The sequence below is a fragment of the Canis aureus genome, chromosome 27 (assembly GCF_053574225.1).
Source record: "Canis aureus isolate CA01 chromosome 27, VMU_Caureus_v.1.0, whole genome shotgun sequence".
NCBI classification, from domain to species: domain Eukaryota; kingdom Metazoa; phylum Chordata; class Mammalia; order Carnivora; family Canidae; genus Canis; species Canis aureus.
In genome coordinates, this window is record NC_135637.1 from 39,687,444 (window position 1) to 39,710,426 (window position 22,983).

The 22,983-nt window shown below is 40.8% G+C and overlaps 1 protein-coding gene across 5 annotated transcripts in view; it reads left to right on the plus strand.

The window, feature by feature from the left end:
• PRKG1 (protein kinase cGMP-dependent 1) overlaps positions 1-22,983 on the plus strand; it is a 1,198,597-nt gene that overhangs the window by 631,325 nt on the left and 544,289 nt on the right. The gene's annotated exons all lie outside the window — the stretch shown is intronic.

Sequence of the window (22,983 nt, forward strand, 5' to 3'; positions counted from 1 at the left end):
GAGCACCCAGATTATGGTTTCTCAGTCCTGTTCTCCAACAAAGGGTAAGGGGGTTGTTGGAGAAATGGTGGCCTGGAGAAAGTTCGAGATAAGCCCAAAATCTCTCCTAGCGTCAGAAAGTAAGGACATGCTTTAAAATTGGCAGTGGCAGGAGGAAAGACCATAGAAGCCAACTTAAAGGAACTGCTAATGACTAAACCTTGGACAAGCTGAGTGATAAAATCAATAATGAAAATAATGAAAAATAATGAAAATAATAAAAATAACAAGTTATAACCCACAGCAGCAAAAAAATATCCTTGAGCCCTCATAGATATAAATCAATCATTGAATAAACAGTAAAGGGTGCAAAAGAACAGCCCTTTCTTGCAGTAGAATTCCAATTAAAACTGTCAAAAATAAAATAAAATAAAATAAAAAAATAAAACTGTCAAAAATTTTAACTATAGTGAGATATTAGTCATCCATAAAAAAGGGTGAGACTGTGCCTCTTTTGGCAACATGCATGGACCTGGAGAGTATAATGCTAGGTGAAATAAGTCAGACTGAGAAAGGCAAATGCCATATAATTTCACTGCTGTGTGGAATCTAAATACAACCAAATGAATAAAAAAGCAAGCAAAAAGCAGCATCATCAGATCTACAGATACAGAGGGCAAACTGATGGGTGCTGGTGGGGTGCAGTGAGGGGAGGGTGAAGCAAAGGGGATTACAATTACCCTTATCCTATTGAGCACTTAGTAATATAGAGGCTTTTGGAATCATCATATTGTACACCTGTTACACTTTAATCAAAATTCTTTGCCTCACATGACAAATTGGTATGTACACAACGTGATTTAAAGAGTGTGAGATAAAAATAAAAATAAAAAAATAAAGAGTGTGAGATACGTACAATTATTTTTAAAACAGTGTCCTACGTATTATTTCCTTTCCATTTAAATTGAACACTTAAATAGTATCATATCATATGGATTTAATAACAAATTTTAGGGGAAACTGAACAATTAGCACTGTAAGTGTGTACTTTTGATTTTTGCTTTATATATTTTGGACCTATACTACTTGATGTGAACGAGTTTAGAATTACCAAATCTTATTTGTTAATTGTCTCTTTTGTCATTATGAAGTGACCTGCCGTCTCTTTTTGCTGCTTTTCTTGTTTTTAAGCCTGCATTTCGATATTAACATGTCCGTTTTTGATGATTATTTGCCTCATACATATTTTTCATCCTCTTATTTTCAACCTTAACATGTCTTTGAACCTTGAAATAACATTTTTTTTAAATTCAGTGTTGCAATCTGCCTTCTACCTGCTATATTTGATCCATTTATATTTACTGTATTATCAATATATTTAGAAATATTCCTACAGTATCATTTTTAAATTCGTATTGGCTCTGTTTTTCCTAGTTATGTTCTTTCCATACCTATTGTTTATATTCCATTACTTCTGTCCATGTTTTGTCCCTTATAACCCTACTCTTATTCTTTTGATAACTAACATTAAAAATGTGACAAGAATTTTAAAATCAACAGAAGTTCAACTTAATTGGTATTTCTACCTTACTCCTGAATAATTTAACTCTGATTACCTCCTTCAATATTTCTCCTCAACTTCTTTATTTATTTATTTATCTATTTATTTGATTTTTTGGGTGTGAGAGAGATGAATGGGGGAGAGAAAGAGAGAGAATATTAAGGAGACTCCATGCCCATCTCAGACCCCCCCATGGGACACAATCTCAAGACCCTGAGATCACGACCTGAGCTGAAATCAAGAGTCAGACACTTAACCCCGTTGCACCACCCATGTGCCCCTGCTTTATCTCATTTTATATGCCCAAATCAGAGGGTTATTTTTGTTGTTCTATATAATATATCTTCACCTGAATTTCCTACGTGCTTATCTGTTTGTCTACCATTCTATCTGTAGCTCGGAATTTTTTTTAGTGAGATAATTTAACTTCTTCCTGAAGCATATTTTTAGAAGTTTAATCAGTGAGGGTCTGCTCATGCAAAATTCTGAGTTAAAATCCACAAATGGATGTATTTTGTTCTCATCCCCACGTGAGGAAGCCAGCTACACAATCCTAAGTCAGCAGCTGTTTTCATTTAGCCTCGGAAGGGTGACCGGGGTATCTGGCTTCCATCGTTACTGATAGGATGGCAGTCTAATTACAGTTTCATTATAGGTGGCTGCATTTGTTTCCTAGGGCTGCCACGGCAAAGTAGCACAAACTGTGTGGCTTGAAATAACAGAAATATATTCTCTCAAGGTTCTGGTGGCTAGAAGCCCAAGCAAGGCATTAGTAGAACCGTGTTCCCTCTGAAATGTCTACAGAAGAATCTATTCAATGACTCTCTTGTAGTTTTTGCTGGTTGCAGGCAATCCTCAGTGTCCCTTGACTTGTTGGTGTCTCTCCAGTCTTTGCCTCTGCATTCAAAGTCATCTGACCTTTGTGTCTTTCTTTCTCTCTCTCTTCTCCGCAGTTATAAGGATACCAGTAAAATTGAATTTCAGGCCCGCCATAGTTCAAGATGATCTCATCTTAGTTAATTATATCTGTAAAGATCCTTTTTCCAAATAAAGTCACATTCTGTGGTTCCTAGAAGAACATGAGTTTTGGGGGGATGCAATTCAATCCAGTACAGTGTTGTGACTTTTCTCTGTGGCTATTTTTTTTTTAAGATTTTATTTATTTACTCATGATAGTCACACACAGAGAGAGAGAGAGGCAGAGACACAGGCAGAGGGAGAAGCAGGCTCCATGCAGGGAGCCCGATGTGGGATTCAATCCGGGGTCTCCAGGATCGTGCCCTGGGCCAAAGGCAGGCGCCAAACTGCTGCACCACCCAGGGATCCCCTCTCTGTGGCTATTTTAAAACTATCTGGTTTTCTTGGATATTCTGTGGTTTCACTATGGTATATACATATTTTTATGTGTGGATTTCCTTATTCTGATCCCATTTGAAATTTTTTTATTGTGTTTTTCTTACCAATTCTGGAAATTTTTACCCATTAGAAATTCGAGTGATTTCTACTTTCATCTCTCAACATTCTCTTCCCGGAACACCAATTTAATGTATTTTAGACCTTCTCACTCTTCTGTTCCACGTCTCCTAAATTGTCTCTTGTATTTAATCTTTTTAAGTTATACATTCAATTTATAATTTTGATTAATATACTTTTTTATTGATAGAATTCCTTTTTTATTTTTTTCCACATCTATTTGGCCTTTTAAATATTAGCTTTTTGTTTCTTTTCTCCATGTTTTGAGCTACTTCTTTTATTTCCATAGACATTACAAACATTGTTTCTTTGTAATCTGTGTCTCATAAGTCTAATAGCTGAATCCTTGGTATCTGATTATGTTATTCAGTTTTTCTTAATCTCTCTCATGTGAGATCACATTTGCCTGAATTTAATTGGTAGAATCACAATTGACCTAGACTTTACATGCCTTCCTGAAGGAGAATTTACGGTTATATAACATAGGCCACTATGAACATAGGATACCTTGACTTGAGGTTTCCTGAATCACACAGGTAGTATAAAGTAAAACAAGCAGCCAGTTAGAGGATGGTGTTTAGTTACAGATACTGAAAGGAGACTTCCTTTTTTATTCAATATCTTGAGTCCAGACCTAATCTGTCCATTATTTGGTTGATCCCCATCTCAGACTGGTAGATTTTGTAGGTACAGAATTTATGCAAGATACAGAACTTCCACCCAGCACAGACCCATGGCTTTGTCTCTCATCTACTATGCTGCCATTAAAACTCAAGATTTGTATTGGTTCTTGTATTGCAGAAAGCCCCCAGAGCATCCCTAGACCATTTCATGTTTACCACTCTAACTTTACTCATTCTTTTGTTTGATAAATGTGCGTTGATGACTTTCCAGGTGCCAGGCACTACACAAAACAGTCTATACTCCATTTAGGTCACATCTTGGTGGGCCACCTAAGTCACATTTGTTGGAATACCAGCAAATGAAAAACTGAACATGAAAGGTGGTGACAAGTGCTGTGAAGATAGAACAAAGCAAAGAGGTAAAGAGTAATAATATTTTATAAAGGGTAGTCAGTAAAGGTCAATATCCTACAGTGAATTCTGCTCAACAAGCAGTGAAAGTGAGAGCATTGTGAAGTGAATATCTGGGTGACGTACACAAGCATGAACTCTCGAGATAGGAGCTGTTATAAAAGCAAAGAGGGAATTGGTTGGAGATAAAGTTAGAAAGAAGAGGCTGGGAGTGAGGATGGTGAGGGGTTTCAGGAAGGGGAAGATCACGAACAATCTTGTAGACCACTGTTAGGCGTTTTATACCAAATGATTGTGTAAGCTCCTGGTGTGTTTAAATCGGAGTAATGGGCTCCCACGTGCAGCTCTGGTTTTGTCCCGTCAATTCCTTTTTCACCTCGGGATATCACTCTGTTTTCGAAGGATGCTTTTATGTTATGCATCTGTGAATATAGTATTTTTCAGTATATATGCTCCATCAGGAATAGAAATCCAATTATATTTATCAAATTACATGCCTCTTGTCTGTATCGTATACGTGATCGAGGTCTGAGGAGAGATGTTTTTTACCACTTAAAGTCTAATGAATTCTCTTAATCTACTTTGAGCCATAAGCAACTACTCATAACATCCTTGTGATCCACTTCTTTTTATAACCTGCACTGTGCTGCCTACCTTTGCGTGCTTTAGGAGTTGACAGCAGTATGGAGAGGTATATTGGCAAATACCGGGAGACTGTTTCCCTCGCCTATGTGGTTCGATTTCTGATTTCACTTGTTTGCTTAATTAAATCATGCAATGCTAGGATTTAAACAGCCTCTCCTAAGAGTGAGCTGGAAGTTTCTGACAGATACTTGGCACCTGACTGAGGGCCCATCAGGATGCATAAATCAGCTGTACTTGCCGATTTTAACTTCGGAAATTTGGTGAAGCCTCCTGAGGAATTTGGCGGTGTCTCCTGCCTTTCGTTTTGCTGCTTGGTGAATGACAGTCCTTGGACTGGGAGATAAATTTACATCTCAACTCCGCTTTACAGTGTCATCTTCTTGAAGGCATTTTAAAAGATGATTAGAGATCCAAGGGCCTGCTGAAACTCAACTAAGTGTGCTACTATCAATGTAAGTAATTAAATCGAAGGGACACTGTGGATGAACCAATTACATCCCAGCATAGCTAAAATATGATTAACCTGGACGGCCAGTAGTAATTCTGTTACAACTGGCTTCTCCCCTTGAAGGCTTGGCACGTTGCTTTGTCGTGTTGACGCTAAGATACATCCTGATGAGTAAGTGGTGTTGTGTGTATTAAGAGGGAGGTGGAGAGGTCTGAGAGTTGAAGAACCAGGATATTTTATCCAGAGTTGGCTTTAAGTTCATTCCAGTTGTGTGTGTGTGTGTGTGTGTGTGTGTGTGTGTGTGTGAGGCAGGTGCCTGAAGATGAAGAGACTGGCCTAGTTCTACTTTATGAGAAGACGACAGAGCTGTGTCCAGTGAGCAGAAAGCTTCACAAGGATTTCTTTGGGTCACTTCATAGCTGTAATGCTTCAGCCGTAGTTGGCACATCAATCTTAGTGGTAGATAGCCTGTGAATCACAGCACGGCTCAGAAATCATAAAAGTGGCGGAAAAGGTCCCTGTCCTATTAAGTCCACTGTGTTCTGGACTATTGGAGAGAGGACCGGGAAATGCCGGGGAGTCGGGATGCCAGGATGCTGACGTGGCGCAGCAGAAACGGGTAACATATGAGCTGTAGAGTCATGTCTTGCTGTCCTTGCTGAGAAAGACTAATTTCTACAAATAAAAAAGAAAAGGAAGTAAAATTGCAGTTTTGCTCAGGTCAGACATAATCCATCAAGGGAAACATTGAAACACTGTCAAGTCCCCAAACCAAGAAAACACTATATTCCAGGGCCTCTGAGACCCTGGACAGTCCCTCTGCAAGCTATAGCCGGGGGGAAAGGGTGTGAGTAAAGACTTCCCTGGAAGAGTTTATGAAATTGGGCTCCGGGATGGCCGGTGGGCCGAGGACAGTTACTTTTTTTTTTTTTTTTATTTTTTTTTTTTTTTTTTTATTTTTTTTATTTTTTATTTTATTTTTTTTTAAATTTTTTTTATTTATTTATGATAGTCACAGAGAGAGAGAGAGAGAGGCAGAGACATAGGCAGAGGGAGAAGCAGGCTCCATGCACCGGGAGCCCGACGTGGGATTCAATCCCGGGTCTCCAGGATCGCGCCCTGGGCCAAAGGCAGGCGCCAAACCGCTGCGCCACCCAGGGATCCCCTACTTTTTATTTTTATTTTATTTTTTTTTAATTCATTTATGATAGTCACACAGAGAGAGAGAGAGAGAGAGAGAGAGAATGGCAGAGACACAGGCAGAGGGAGAAGCAGGCTCCATGCACCGGGAGCCCGACGTGGGATTCGATCCCGGGTCTCCAGGATCGCGCCCTGGGCCAAAGGCAGGCGCTAAACCGCTGCGCCACCCAGGGATCCCCGAGGACAGTTACTTAGCAGATCCTGCTCGGATGTTTTCTGGCCTGCTGCTCCATTGCTTGTAGGCCTTACCTTGTGTTTGCTCTACGGGGGTGTTTAAAGCTCACTCATTTGGATCATCAGAAGATAAACTGAGGCATATTGAAAATCTTAAGAGTTTATTTGAGCAAACATCAGTTCGTGCTGGGCAGCGTCCCATCTAGCAGAGCTCCCGTCTAGGAGCTCCAAGGGGCTGCACAAAATGACTCTGACTCTCGTAGGCAGAGGGAGCAGGACAAGGAAGTTCCGCTAGGCAAAAAAAAGCAGGTTGGTTGCTGTGAGGTCCCTTTCATTTAGGGGATGCAGGGGTCTCGCAGGGAGATCTCCTTACTCGAACTTATCAGTCCCTGATTGACTAGTTTAAGATGCCATTTCTGGGCAACCCACACCTGTAAGTAAGACTCTGCTTGGTGTCATGGGACTCAACCAACTCCATCTGGGGCCTGTTGTCTTATTTTCAACAAGATACATCGAAGAGATTTTGTTGTTGAAGACTTTTTTTTTTTTTGAATTTATTTATTCCTGAGAGAGACCCAGAGAGAGAGAGGCAGAGACACAAGTAGAGGGAGAAGCAGGCTCCCTGTGGGGACCCCGATGCAGGACTCGATCCTAGAACCCTGGGGTCACTCCCTGGGCCGAGGGCAGATGCTCAACCCCTGAGCCACCCGGGCGCCCTGATACATCTAAGATGTTAAACGTTGTTTTCTTTCTTTCTTTTTCTCTTTTCTAAGAATTAGCAGTATTCCTAATTAATAGTCCTAATTAATATATATTCCTAAAGATTTTGAGATTCTCTAGTTCTATGACAAGTTTTCCAGAGAAACCCATTTCCTTCTGGTGACCGTGCAAGTCACTAAGGTCCACTTTCGGTCAGCCTGGCTCCAGGCATCCCGACATCCTTTCATCCCTTCAGAAAGGGTCAAGGGCTTTGCAAGAGGATGCGGGACCGGTGGCTGTGGAGCCCCCCACCATTCGGCAGAGCAGCGATTAGACCTCTCTGGCTGTTTCTGCATAGATTTACATCAACTTAAATTATATCAAAGTAAAAAGGTGTTTTCTCAATTTTATTAGCCACGTTCCACCTGCTGGAAGCCCATGTGGCTAGTGGACAGCACAACTGTCACCACGGTTTTCAACATCGCAGGACGTTTCGTGGGAAAGCACCCTTTCGGACCAAACAAGCCCAACATCCCTGTGCCTGGATTTTATGAGCATCTCATGAACTAAAAGGAAAAAAAAAAGAAGTTTCCATCCCACGTTTTACCCTGAGTGTTTCCTTGAGCAGAGGGTGGTGGAAGCGCAGCCCGTGGAAGCAGAAGAGGCACCTGTCACCAGGACTCCTTTTGCTCCTAAAGAGGTTCCTGCTTCCTTTTTTCTTTATGAATGTGCTACCTGCTAAAGAAAAAACTTGCTAAATTGGAAAAAAATGTTTCAATATAGACCCCACCACCACCAGCTCCCTCCCCTCCTGCTTGTGAACACCGCCGGGCCAGGTTCTGTGGTCACAAACAAGCCAGGAACCTGATGTGAGGACACCTACTTTAAAGTAAGAGCAGGTGTTGCATGCATCTGAGCTGCCCATCCTCTTTTCCTTACCTCCTGGCACAGACTCCAGGCTAAGGTAATTAAATGATCATTCCGAAATCAGGGAGCTTCAAAGCCACTTCAAACATCTTATTAAAATACAGCATGAGGAGGGGCACGCAAGCCACCCGTGGGCACCTCAGTGAACCATCCCCAAGGGAACACACCATAGGTTCCTTTGCCCTGTTTTTGGAAAAAGAAATCACAGGGTAGGAGTTTCCTGTGCCTGGTTTCTTTGGTCAATGTTCCTAACAGGCATGTGGTTACTCGGGGTTGTATTTTTTTTTTTTCACTTCTATTGCGGTCCTGTATTCCGTTGAATAAATATGCCACATCGTGCCCACCTGCTAGGGATAGACATCGGGGCTGATGGAATGACAGGGACATTTCATTCCTTTGACACGCATTTGCAGGTATCCCTCTTCGTTATGCCTCCCAGTGCATTTCTTTTTTTTTTTTAATTTTATTTTAAAATGAAAGCACCTGGGGGCAGAGTCTATAACTCAGCTGTCCCTTCTTTACAAGTGCAGCATGTAAGGGTTCAAGGTTTTTTGTTTTTAGAAGGAAAGAGTGCATTTATAGGACTGTCCGGTTTGGACTGGGCAAGCCTGCCACGACACAACGGTGACCATTTTGCACCGTGATACATGCTCACCGGTGACTCCGATGGAGCAACGGTAGGAACTGGTGTGGCGGTGCCTGTACTCCTTCCTCTGTGCCTCCAGGATGACTGTACCCTTGCTGCAGTCAGACTCAGTTGCCCCCGTGTCCAAAGACCATGCCAGTCACTGAGTCGCTGGTGGAGAATCAAGGATCTCATCATCTATTTGTGCTCATAGAGCCACTGGCTTATGAGATAACCTAGAAAAATGGCCCTAATATTTGTATGTTAAATGTATCTTTATTTTTTTGATTAATTAATTATGTATTTATTTGAGGGAGAGAGAATGGCAGGGAAGGGCAGAGGGAGAGAGAGAGAGAGAGAAAATTCTAAGCTGACTCTGTGCTGAGCATGGAGCCCTACGCGGGAGTCGATCTCCCAAGCCTGAGATCATGACTTTAGCCAAGAGTTGAGCAGGGCGCCTGGGTGGCTCAGTTGGTTAAGCATCTGCCTTCGGCTCAGGTCATCATCCCGGGGTCCTGGGATGGAGCCCCTCATCCTTCTGCCTTTCTTTCTCTCTCTCTCTCTCTCTCTCTCTCTCATGAATCAATGAATAAAATCTTAAAAAAAAAAAAAAAAAGTTGAACACCTGACTGCACACCCAAGTGCTCCCTTAAATGTATCTTTTAAAACCCTGATTTGCTAATGAGAAGGAGGGGAAATTTGGTTAGGGGAGAAATAGGTGAGAAAGGGGCAAAGGAGATCCCCTATTTCTGCTTCATGGTCAACCTCTCTTATATGAGGCTTTTAAATTATTATTTTTTAAATCTTGCAGCATAGATTCTGGACAGATGCCCCAGTCTTCCCCGAGGAAGAAGGGACCTGAGATCAGGAAGTGGTCTTTTATTCCCACTGTTGGCACATTTGGCCATAAGGGTCTGCTGAGACATTAATTAGAACATGAAGAGCTGAGTGGAGTCAGGGAGAGAGAGGTCTTGCTTTCTCAGCAGGATCTCAAGGCTCAGCTTAAAAACAATCATTAGCAAATAAAAAGGGTGAGGTCTATGCAGCCGGCTTCACAAGCTGCCCTTGACTTTGTGCAGCTCCCTGCAAGCACCTAGCAAGGGAAGCCATGGGCAGGGAGGGTCTGAGAAGCTTCTGACCCAAGCAACTCAATTTACATGTAAATTTTACCTTCTGTCTGAGGGAATAGGATACTTTTTGGCCATTCACATATTTCCATTGTCCAAGCATGGCTGGGGTTAGGATAAAAATATTTTATTTTATTTTATTTTATTTTATTTTATTTTATTTTATTTTATTTTATTTTATTTATTTTATATTTTATTTATTTACTTATTTTATTTATTTATTTTATTTATTTTATTTTATTTATTTATTTTATTATTTTATTTTATTTTATTTTATTTTATTTTATTTATCTTATTTATTTTGGTTTCTAGCATTTAGATCTTAATCTCCCCTCACTTCGACTTCCATTTCTTACTTCTATAAATGTCTTTCTTCATGTTGTCCATCTGCTGAACATGTTTCTTGTGAAGTCGATAACCATATTTTATGTGGCAGTTGCAAATCAGTGGTCTCCACAAAAGGAACGGTTTTGCAAGCCTAGTGCCCAAGAAGTAACCTAATGGTTTTCTTTCTTTTTTCTTATCTTTTTCTTATTGGCTCTTAACGGAGTTCTTGGTGGTTGCAGTTGCGGGGTGTCTCACTCTTGCAGAAACAGAGCCATTCTTCTGCAGATCCCCTGAAGGAAGGTCTTACTTGTGGGTTGCTGTAAGCCGGGGGGGGGGCATTTTTCTGCCAATTCCTGTGATTTTTTTTCATAATTGGTCTCTTTCAGAGAAATGTTTCTCAAATGTCACGCTGAACTTTTCGTTTCCCTCCCTAAAACCCTTGAGTTTCTCCCTCTATCTTTCAGCACAAAGATCAAACTCTTTAGCTTATCTCTTGAGGCCCTGGAGATGTAGACCACACGGTGTCTCCTGCTGTCTCTTCATACCCCCTCCTCACCAAACCATCTGTTACAGCTCTCTGACCGCACTACCTCTTCCATCTTGGTTCAGGCAAGTCCTCTCTCCAGGGTGGCCCCCTACAAACGCCTCAGTCTTCAGAATTCAGCTCTGTTCCAAGAACACTTCTTTGAATGCTTACAGATTCAGATTCTATTCATTTGAGAGAGAGCAGAGCACGAGAGAGAGAACACGAGCAGGGGGAGAGGCCGAGGGAGAAGCAGACTCCACCACCCACCACCACCACCCCAAGCAGGGAGCCCGATGCGGGACTGGATCCAGGACCCTGAGATCATGACCTGAGCAGAAAGCAGACACTTAACCACAGGTGTCCCTGCGACTGTGCTTCCATGGCCTGTAGACTACAGCACTCTGGACTGCCTCCTACATACGTTGGGGGTTCTCTCCTTCTGGACTGCCTAACCTCCTTCAGGGCAAAGCATCTGCTCCACGTCCTGGGACACACTGGACACCAAATAAATGGACAGTCAGTTGGAGCAGGGTCCCTTCTGGTTGTGCTGGCATGTGGTGGGCTTTGCATAGATGCTCACTGAAAGCATAAATAAATAAATAAAATGAGCTGGTTGTGCTTTCTATTTCTTGTCTTCTACCTACTACAGATTATGTTGGAATCTATTAAAAACGAGGTGGTGTATTTATTTATCTAAATATCTGGACACTAGCAGTTGACAGTTTTAATGACACTGTTAATACTGCAAATTTGTGATAGAAATATCAGTCAATCCACTTTGGTTTTGAAGTATTACCCCGGATGATTCATAGCCACAAAATAACTTACGTCTTCTATAGACGTCCTACCCAGTAGTAGGCTAGCTGCTAGCTATGTGTGGTGCATAACCAATTAAATAAATTTAAATATATTTTAAAATTCAGTTCCTCTGGGCCCCTGGGTGGCTCAGTCAGTTAAACGTCTGCCTTTGGCTCAGGTTATGATCTCAGGGTCCTGTGATCGAACCCTAAGTTGGGCTCCCTACTCAGCAGGGAGTCTGCTTCTCTCTCTCCCTTTGTCACTCCCCACACATGTGTTTGTTCTCTCTCTTGTAAATAAAATAAAATCTTTAAAAAAATAAAATAGTAAAATAAAATAAAATTTGGTTCCTCAATCTCAATGGTTTCTGTGTAAGTTTTCAGTAGCCACACATAGCTGGTCGCTGTCATATTGAAAGCACAGACAAAGAATATTAGATTTAAATTAGTTCTGTAGTGACAGGTTCTTAAACTGGAAATTTACCCATTTGCTTTTATTTTGGATAAGTAAAAATTTGAGAAGAAATATGGTAGTCAGAAGTAAATACGCTTCAAAATATGATGAATACTTTTACATAAATCTGCTTCCAGAAACTAAAGGGATTTGCTAAATTAACGCCAAGTAAATATTAAAGAAGATGCTCATTAGGAGTTCCCAGATTGGACTCACATTCCATTAAAAAAAATAATAATAATCTGTAATTTTGTAATTCAGTATGGTGGTGGTTTCCAAGTTAGGGTAAAATAAGCATAATTATAGGATTTGTGTTATTTTACCCCTCTTCACTTAAGCTGATGGTATTTCATAAAGGCGTTTATGGATCCATATAATCTTGTGGGATCACTCTCTTACGTCAGGCTGAGAAACACTAGGGATGTGTAAAACAGAAAATACTAAATGAGATTCAATGAAACCCAACATTTTGGCACACTTATTCTGAAAGTTTTAATTGACCCTATAGCCTGGCATATGCCATCATGGAAAGCGCCAAGAAAGGGCTGAATCTGCGTGAACACTTGGTGGGACAAGCATTTGAGATGCACGTACCCTACATACAACATTATAACAAATAGTGCAGATACTTCCTCGAGCTTTTTTATTGGGTTATTAAAATTTGCTTTAGATAAAGGGAAACGCAGTTTTGAAAATCTGTCCTCTATTGTACTGGATTAAAGCAAGAGGGAATAGAATTGTTTCAGCCATAAAAGCTCAAGCTAGATAAAACTCTGACACCATTTCTGTTGGTTTGTCTGAAATAAGATTTCAGGAGCTTGAAAACTCTCGGGTCACACAGAGTCAGCCTTCGGAGGGTTTTCCAACATAAGATTGCCTCCACCATTGTAAACTCTGTATTAGATTTCTTCTTGTACGAAAATAGGACTTTACTATGGGAGGAAATACAAGGGAAGCAGTACAGAAGAGAGGGAACGTTTTTCTTTCCCTGCCTGGATCTTACCGTCCTCTCACAGAGAGCTCTAGTTCAAACCATCTCCTTTGGTTACTGACTTTTCTTGGGGGCTCTTTCTTTCCCCCCATCAAGTGCAGGTCTTCATTGCTGAGCTGATTCCTCCCGTCCTCTGTTCCCTTCCTTCCTGCAGGGCGTTCGGAGCGATGAGCAGAACTGGCTCGTGTGTTCACGTTGCTCTGTGTCCAGATTCTGAAAAGGGAGCACAGAGGTCACACTGCTAGTGTCAGAATCTGAACACAGGCAGGCGCCGAGCTGTTGATTCCAATACTGTATCGCCTCCCTGGAAAAGCACCCTCTGGGTCCCCTTCACATTCAACTAATGTCTTCCCGGTGTGAGGGAGGACAAGGTTTTCCTCGGCCCTCTGTAGGGTCCCTGGCTAGGCCTGAAAGTTAAACTGACTGAAACAAAGATTAACAAGAGAAAAGCATAAAGATTTATTTAATAATAGTCATACATGATACAGGGGCCTTCATAAGGAAATAAAGGCTGGAAGAAACAGACCTGAGCATTTTTATGTGAGGTTTGATCAAAAGTGGGTAGAAATGTGATGGGTCAGAGAATATGAGTTAAACGTAGTGAACTGGGGGGAAATTTAGTAAGTTCCGTGGGTTCCTCAGAATCCCTTAAACTTTGAAGGTAAAGATGGTGCTTCCTTTTGGGGTAGAGGGAGGCACCTCCCCCAGGAGGGCTTTATCACCTGCTTCTGGGGTTTGGGAGAGAGGGGAATGTCACAGTGACCTTCCACTGGTATTTTCAAACTCCTTCAGCTTAAGATACTCAGTATACCAAGATGCCAAATTTTGGAGTAGTATGTCCTGAACCCCTTCAACAGGCATAAACCATGAGTACGTCCTGAACCCCTTCAAGAAGTATCTTTTTTCCAAAACGATATAAGAATGTAATTGCAAACCCTTACTTCCACCACTGCAACTGGATCCCTGCTATTGTCGGTCCATTCTTAAATCACTAAAGAACTAATTTCATGTTTTAGAGACGTTGTCATCGGACCATCTGCTGACCTAAAATAGAAATACTGAAATCATAAAACGCTTTATTTTCAGCAAATAGAATACAGGGAAAGACGTTCCCGCAAGGACATACAGATACCCAATGAGTAGCACGTGAAAAGATGCTGAATATCCTATAGCCATCAAGGAAATGCAAATCAAAGCTACAAGGGGACACTGCTTTACATACATTTGCATGGCCATGGTAGAAAAGGAAATTACCTCATGTGTTGCTGGTGGGAACCTAAAATGGGGCAGTCGCTTTGGAAAACAGGCAGACAGTTCTTCTAAAGGATCGCCTAGAGTTAGACCGTACCGTATGATGGAGCGAATCTGCTCCTAGGTATAGACCCAACGGAAATGAAGCACATGTGCGCACAGAAACTTGTGTGCCCACGTCCATGGCACCGCCATTTATAATGGGCAAATAGTAAATGCAGATATCTAGTAACTGGTGAGCAGGCAAACAAAAGGGATAGATCTACACGATGGAATATTACTTGGCAGTAAAAAAGGAATAAAATACTGGTGCGCGCTGCAACACCGATGACTCTTGAAAACATGCTGAGTGAAAGAAGCGAGTCGCTGGAGACCATGTGTTGTATGATTGCAGTTATTCAGACTTGACTGAAGGCTGATCAGTGGTTGCCTAGGGCTGAGTGCAGAAGAGTAAGGAGAGGTTATTCATGAGAGGTTATTCATTATTAAACCCTAATATTCATTAGGGTTTCGTTTTGGGGTGTTCTAAACAACACCATTTGGTTGTAATGGTTGCACAACTATGAATATATTAAATTTATGAATATACTAAAATCCCTTCATTTTATGCTCTAAATTTTATGGAATATAAATTATAGGTAAAAAAAAATTTTAAAAAAATAAAAAATAATAAAAAAATAATAATAAAAAAAATTAAGAACCATATGAAAAATAGATCTCAGGGTTGTTTAAATTAGATCTTGACTACAGTAATCCACAGGGCATATTTAGTTTTATGGATTTCTTGGAAACTATTGTAATTCCATATACATGCTCTTACATTTTAAGCTTTTTGTTTTTTGTGGGTTTTTTTCTTTTTTCATTATTTTTTCCTCTCTACTCTGTCAAAGCACAGGCTTAGTACCTGGTTCTTGAAAGAAAGAAATAAATACGTAAGGACAAAAGGTCAATTTTATAAATCTGGCACTGTTACCTAAGTCCCCTGGTCTAGACTTGTGATGGCCTTCCTCACCCCGAGAAACAAGCCTGGTGTTGCTTGAATCAGTCCCTAGGGTGAAAACAATTCTCCCTTTTCTCTAACCTCTTCTTAAAGCAGAATGATGCAATAGGGAGTCAGACAAATGTAGGTTCAGTGGTATCTCTACCTCCTGTAAGCAACTCAGGGCCAACCTGTTAGCTTCTCTGAGCATATTTCTTTCAACTGCCTCCATGTTTTAATCGAATTAAAGTTGATGTATGTCAAGTGCCTGGATTTTACTAGGTTCTTTTTTTTTTTTTTTTTAAAGATTTTATTTATTTCTTTATCTGAGAGACACAGAGAGAGACCAAGCAGTGGAAGTGGGAGAGGGAGAAGCAGACCTCCCACTGAGCAGGGAGCAGGATGCAGGACTCGATCCTCAAGACCCTGAGATCATGACCTGAGCTGAAGGCAGATGCTTCACTGACTGAGACGCTCAGGCAGGCCTTAGCAGGATCTTGATAGATGCCTTTTCTATATTAACCATGACCCAGTCTTCCCTAAGAGGGCATGGAATGGAACTTAGGACTGAATCTGTGTCAGTACTGGAGTATCTGAAAGACCCTTGCTACCACCACCTTCCTCCTTGAAGGACAAATATCACTCCTACGCCCAATCTTGTGGCTGTTGCCTGAAACCCCACTATTATAGGCTCTTTTCAGCAATTCAAAATATTTGATCACTGTGTAAACAAAGATGCCAGTTGGAGTAAAAGTACTTTATACAGTGATATTTCATGCCTATATCGATGTAAGTGAATTTTTCTTCCTTATTAAAACAAAACAATAAAGGCTTTAGTAGTGAGATGCCTGGGTGGCTCAGGGGTTGAGCGTCTGCCTTTGGCTCAGGGCGTGATCCTGGAGTCCCAAAATCGAGTCCCACATCGGGCTCCCTGAATGGAGCCTGCTTCTCCCTCTGCCTGTATCTCTGCCACTCTGTCTGTGTGTCCCTCATGAATAAATAAATCTAAAAAAAAAAAAAAAAAAAAAAAGCTTTAGTAGTGTGGCATGCAAAATCCAAGAGTCACAATAAATACCTAAAGGTGAGCTAGAGCAAACACTGCTTGCTTGGGGTGGCAGCCATGATCATGTATGTGGAGCAGGTCTGTGATTTGGGAGGGGGGGGCTTAGTGAAAAAAAAAATATTCAGCACCTCCTCCTACCCATCTCATTCCTTCTTCTCTCCCTTGAAGAACAAATTTGCACAAAACACCACTTTCCAGCCCTCCTACTTAACAAGACTCCATCCACTACATTGGCCCTGATAGAAGACGAGTTTCACAATCCGGCCTTGGCTGGTCCTGGCTGTGTCAGTCTTTCCCCTCCATGTGAATCAATCCTGGGTGAATGAGAAAGGACAGGGGATGCAGAAAAGCCTCTTTTCTCCTCTACCCAGGGTAATTCAATTCCAGTTCTTCAGGAGGGCAGCTTTAGGCCCTTTTAAAGCAAGGTTATTATTGCTCAAGGCTCAACTAGTTTGCAGGTCCCAGCAGAGGCACTAACTGGGGGCGGGTGGAGGGGGGTGGGGATTCCTAAAGCATGTTTATCTGAAAACAATGACAACAAAATCCCTACCAACCAAAGGTCCTGTAGCTCATCTCACTTCCAATTCACAAAGCATTCTAATTAAGCAAATTTTGTTTCCCCTCTAGGCAAACAAAGCCTCAAATTAGGATGGAATACAAGTAGTTTGAACACATGTGAAAATGAGAGATTCACGTGTTCCAAGGTCATCCTCACAGACTCACAATGGTGCTTTGATGTCACCACTTGAAAGGCCTTGATTTGAATTTAAATTTGTGAGTGCTCACAATGTTTTGAGTTAAATCACTTAAACCCAAGGTAAACTTTTCTTTAAGAGGAAAACAAAAATTCTAATTTGCTTAATTTAGAAATGTCAATTTGGTTAATTTGTACCCCTAATTATCGGGTTCAAAGACAAAGTCGAAAAGCATAAATTACAGCAGAGTTTTGATACCATTTCCAATAACACGATTGGAAAAAAGTTAATAGAGCAAATGCTGGGCAGATACTTTCAACCGCTTTTGTTATATAGGTCCCTTTTTTTAAAGTGCAGAGGAATATTTAGATGAGGTTCAAAAAAATATTTGGCGGTATCCTTTTATTTATTGGTTTTTTTTTTTTTTTTTAGCAGGAGAATTCTGTAGAGGGTTTATTCTCACTGAAACGTAAGGAGGCTGATTTTATGGTTTCAAGAGTTCTTCTGTTGTCTAGATGATAAGCTGTGTGAGGATTAGAAGGGCATATTCCTGTATTATAGGCGGAGACATTTACAGAAGGAACCGTAGTATCCGAATGTAAACTCAACATTCTTGTCTTGTCGGGGTAGCAGATATTGCCAAGAAGACTATGAGATTTGCAGATTATAAAACAACTTGGGTTTTAGGAGAGACTTTTTATAAAAGGTGGCATTCATCCGTGAGAGTCACTCTTAGTCACCATGTGGCTGAAATAATCTTTGATGTATGACGTTTCTGGTGATAATATGTCCTAAATATAACTGTATTGCTTCTCATCGATTTGCCACAGCTTTCCCTCTGCCCCTGAAAAAACAAGGTCACACAGAGACTGAATCCAAACTCAGGTGACCTTCCCATTTCAACTACAGTACTTTATGTTCCATTTCCTATTAAGCCTAATGTTCACTAGATTATCTGTAAAAGAACGGGATTTCTATTTGCTTTTTTTTTTTTTTTTTTTTTTTCCAATCTGTCTTCTGATAGAGGGGACATCTCATTAATTTACCTCAGCCTGGGTAGGGAAAAGCGAAACTCAACTGCTGGGATTACATCAGACTAAAAAGCTTTTGCAGAGGGAAGGAAACTGTCAGCATAATAAAAAGGCAACCTAATGAATAGCAGAGATATTCGCAAATGATAATCTGATAAGGGGTGAATATGGGGGGGGGGCGCCTGGATGGCTCAGTTGGTTAAGTGATTGACTCTTGGTTTTAGCTCAAGTCATGATCTCAGGGTCCTGGGATTGAGCCCTGTGTTACCTCCACACTCAGAGGGGAATCTGTTTGAAGAGTCTCTCTCTCTCCCTCTGCGCCTTCTTCCACTCTCATGCGTTCTCTCTCTCTCTCTCTCATAAATAGATCTTTAAAAAGGGGGGAGGACTTAATATCCAAACTAGATATAGAACTCATACAACTCAACACCAAAACCCCCACATAATCCAACTAATAATGGACAGATGACCTAGCTGTACATTTTTTCCCCAGAAAATGTGCAGAAGGCCAAGAGACACATGAAAAGATGCTCAACAGCACTAATCATCAGGGAAATGCAAAACCACAATGAGATATCACCTCATCCCATCAGAATGGCTACTATTAAAAAAAAAAAAAAAAAAAGATTTTTGCCAATTCTTGATCTTTTGTGCCAATGGAAGGAAAGCTATTTGGATAGATTTAAAATCCCTTCTGGAGAGCAGGAGGATGGAGGAGTAGGAGGACCCTAGGCTCCCTTCATCCTATGAACACAACTGGATAACTTTCAACTCATCCTAAATACCCCAGCAATCCACCCGAAGATTGAAAAAACAAACTCTACAACTAAAAGGAGAGAAGAGGCCACATCTAAGACAGTAGGATGTAAGGAGACACGGTTTAGGGGAGAAAGGGATCACAGATGCTGTAGAGGGGAGGGAGCAGTGATCATGGAGGGAAGAGAGAGATTGAGAGACAGAGAGAGGAGCACACAGGGGAATGCACAAGGAAAGCGTTTCCCCATAGCCACTGGCTTGGAAAGCGACAGGGGCTGAATTTCATGACTTCTAGCAATAAGCAGGGCTTAAAACCTAGCATTGTAAAGGTCAGCAGGCTTGACTGGGATAGAACCTGGAGGGCACTGCACTGCTCCTGGAGACAAAGCAGCCAAACAACCTGGGGGCAGATGACATGGAAACGCCTGGGGCAGACAGGGGCAGATGCTTCGATCTTCTCAGAGCATCTGCCCAGAGCATCTGCCCCAGAGGCAGCCTTCAGGGAGACGCTTCTCCGGGAACATGGCAGTTCACTTGTGCCATGTCCTCCCCATCCCACAGCATAAACACAGAGAACCTGCAGGAAGCAGTGCAGCACCTACACTGGCTGCCTCACCTGCTTACACCGAGTCCCCCTGTGCCTTTGTGGGATTGTACTTCTCAGTCAAGCCTGCCTCACTCCCAGCGCAGTGGGCCTGTCCCCCAAGAAGACCAGCACAAACTGCTGCCCACACCAAGCCTCCCCACCAGAGAGTTCTGCAGGGCCTCAGATCTGCTGGAGGTGGTGTCAGGGCTCATTTCACAAGCACCTACAGCACATCTAGTTAAAGCTCGCCACATACAGGCCAGGGACCAAACACTGCTCACAAACGCAAGGAGAGCCTCTGCAGATGACTGGCCTGAAGGATAGAGCAGCCACAACACAACACCAGAGCTCATGCAGTACACACCTGGGACACTCCCTGAAGTACCAGGCCCTGGGCACTACATGACCTCTTCTTTTTAAGACCATTACTTTGAGGAGCAGGAGATACAACAGGTTTTTCTAACATACCGAAGGCAGGGACTCAGACAAAATGCCATGACAGAGGAATTTATCCCAAATGAAAGGACATGAGACCATAGCTGGACATCTAAGTGAAACAGATGTAGTAAGATGTCTGATGGAGAACTTAAAGCAACAATGCAAATGAATGTCAAAAGAAAGCTGGGTTAGCAATACATATATCAGACAAACTAGACTTTAAAACAAAGACTGTAACGAGAGACAAAGAAGGACACTATTTAATCATAAAGGGGGCAATCAAACAAGTAGATATAAATATTTATGCACCCAACTTGGGAGCACCAAAATATGTAAAGCAGTTAATAACAAACGTAAAGGAACTAATTGATAATAATATAACAGTAAGGAACATCAACATCCCACTTACATCAGTGGACACATTATCTAAACAAAATGAACAGGGGCTTGCAGGTGGCTCAGTTGGTTAAGCATCTGCCTTCGGCTCAGGTCGTCATCCTACGGTTCTGGGATTGAGTCCTGAGTCAGGCTCCCTGCTCAGTGGGGAGCCTACTTCTCCCTCTCCCTCTGCTGCTTTCTCCTATTTATACTCTTTCTCTTTCTCTCTCTCAAATAAATAAATACAATCTAAAAAAAAAAAAGAAAAAAGAAAAGAAACAAGGAAACAATGGCTTTGAATGACATTAGACAAGATGAACTTAATAGATATGTTCAGAATATTCCATCTTAAAACAGCAGAATACACATTATTTTCAAATGCACATGGGATATTCTCCAGAATTGATCACATATTAGCCCACAAAACAGTCCTCAACAAATACAAAAAAGTAGAAGTGCTACCATGTACTTTTTCTGACCACAATGCTATGAAACTAGAAGTCAACCGCAAAAAAAAAAAAAAAAAAAAAAAAATCTGGAAAGACCACAAATACATGAGGTTAGAGGTTAAACAACATGCTACTAAACAATGAATGGGTCAACCAGGAAATTAAAAAAAATACATGGGAACAAATGAAAATGCAAACACAGTGGTTCAAAACCCTTAGGATGCAGCCAAAGCTGTTCTAAAAGGGAAGTCTATAGCAATACAGGCCTACCTTAAGCAAGAAAAATCTCAAATAAACAATCTGCCCTTACACCTAAAGAAGCTAGGAAAAAGAGTAAACAAAACCTAAATCCAGAAGAAGGGAAGGAATAATAAAGAATACAGCAGAAATAAATCACATGGAAACTAAATGATAGAACAGATCAATGATAGCAGGAGCTGGTTCTCTGAAAAAAAGAAAATCAGTAAAAATGATATAGCTTTAGCCAGACTTATCAAAAAGGAAAGAGAAAGGACCTAAATAAATAAAATCACAGGACTGTCTGGGTGTCTCAGTTGGTTAAGTGTCCAACTCTTGATTTCAGCTCAGGTCATGATCTCCGGGTCGTGAGATTGAGCTCCATGCTCAGCAGGGAGTCTGCTTGAGATTCTCTCTTCCTCTTCTTCTGCTCCTCTCCCTTGCTCTCTCTCTTTCTCTCTTGCAAATAAATCTTTAAAAGATTAATAAAAATAAAATAATATTAAAAAATGAGGGAAGGGTAATAACACCAAAGAAATACAAATAAGAGAATATTATGCAAAACTATATGATAACAAATTGGACAGCCTAGAAGAAATGGATAAATTCCTAGAAACATATAAATTACTAAAACTGAAACAGGAAGAAATAGAAAATTTGACTGATAACCAGTAATGAAATTGAATCAGGAAAAAAAAAAAAAAAAACCAACTCCTGAAAAACAAAAGATCCAGGACCGGATGGCTTCACATGCAAATGTAAATAAGGATTAATACCTATTCTTCACAAACTATTCCAAAAAATCGAAGAGGAAGGAAAACTTCCAAATTCATTCTATGAAGTCAGCATTATCCTGATACCAAAAGCAGACAAAGACATCACTAAAAAAGAGAACTATAGGCCAATATCCCTGGTGAACATAGATGCAAAAATCCTCCACAAAATACCAGCAAACAGGATCCAACCATACATTAAAAAATCATTTACCATGATGAAGTGGGATGTATTCATGGGTGGCAGGGCTGGTTTAATATTTGCAAATCAATCAACGTGATACACCACATTAATAAAAGAAAGGATAAGAACCGTATGATCGTTTCAATAATGCAGAAAAAGCATTTGGCAAAGTACAACATCCATTCATGGTAAAGATCCCTCAACAAAGTAGGTTTTGAGGGAACATAACATAATAAAGGCCATATATGAAAAACCCACAGTTAACATTGTTCTCAATTGGGAAAAACACGCTTTTTCCCTAAGGCCAGAAACAATACAGGGATGACCACTCTCACCACTTTTATTCAACATAGTACTGGAAGTCTTAAGCCCAACAAGCAGACAAGAAAAAATGAAAAGAATCCAAATTGGTAAGGAAGAGGTAAAACTTTCATTATTTGCAGAAGACATGATATAGAAAACCTGAAAGACTCCACCAAAACACTACTAGAACTGATAAATGAATGGAGTCAAGTTGCACAATACAAAATCAATATACATTAATCTGTTGAATTTCTACATACCAAAAATGAAGTGGAAAGAGAAATTAAGAAAACAGTTCTAATTGTATCCAAAATAATAAGATACTGAGGAATAAGCCTCACCAAAGAGGTGAAAAACCTATACTCTGAAAACTGAAAAGCCCTAATGAAAGAAATTGAAGACCCAAAGAAATGGAAAGACAGTCCATGCTCGCCGATTAGAAGAACAAATATCATTATAATGTCGATGTTATCCAAAGTAATCTACACATTTAAATGCAATCCCTATCAAAATACCAAAGCGTTTTTCACAGAACCAGAACAAACCTAAAATTTATATGGAACCACAAAAGACCCCAAATAGCCCAGAGCAGTCTTCAAAAAGCAAAGCAGAGCTGGACACATCACAATTCTGGACTTTAGGTTGTGTTAGCAAAGCTCTAGTCATTAAAACAATATGGTACCAGCACACTAACAGACACATAGACCAATAGCCAGAATAAAAAAAAAAAAAAAAAAAAAAAACTCGGAAATGAACCCACAATTATAAAGTCATTTAGTCTTTGACAAAGCAGGAAAAAATATCCAATGGGAAACAGACCAATAAATGGTGTTGAGAAAACTGGATGGACACATGCAGGAGAATGAAACTGGA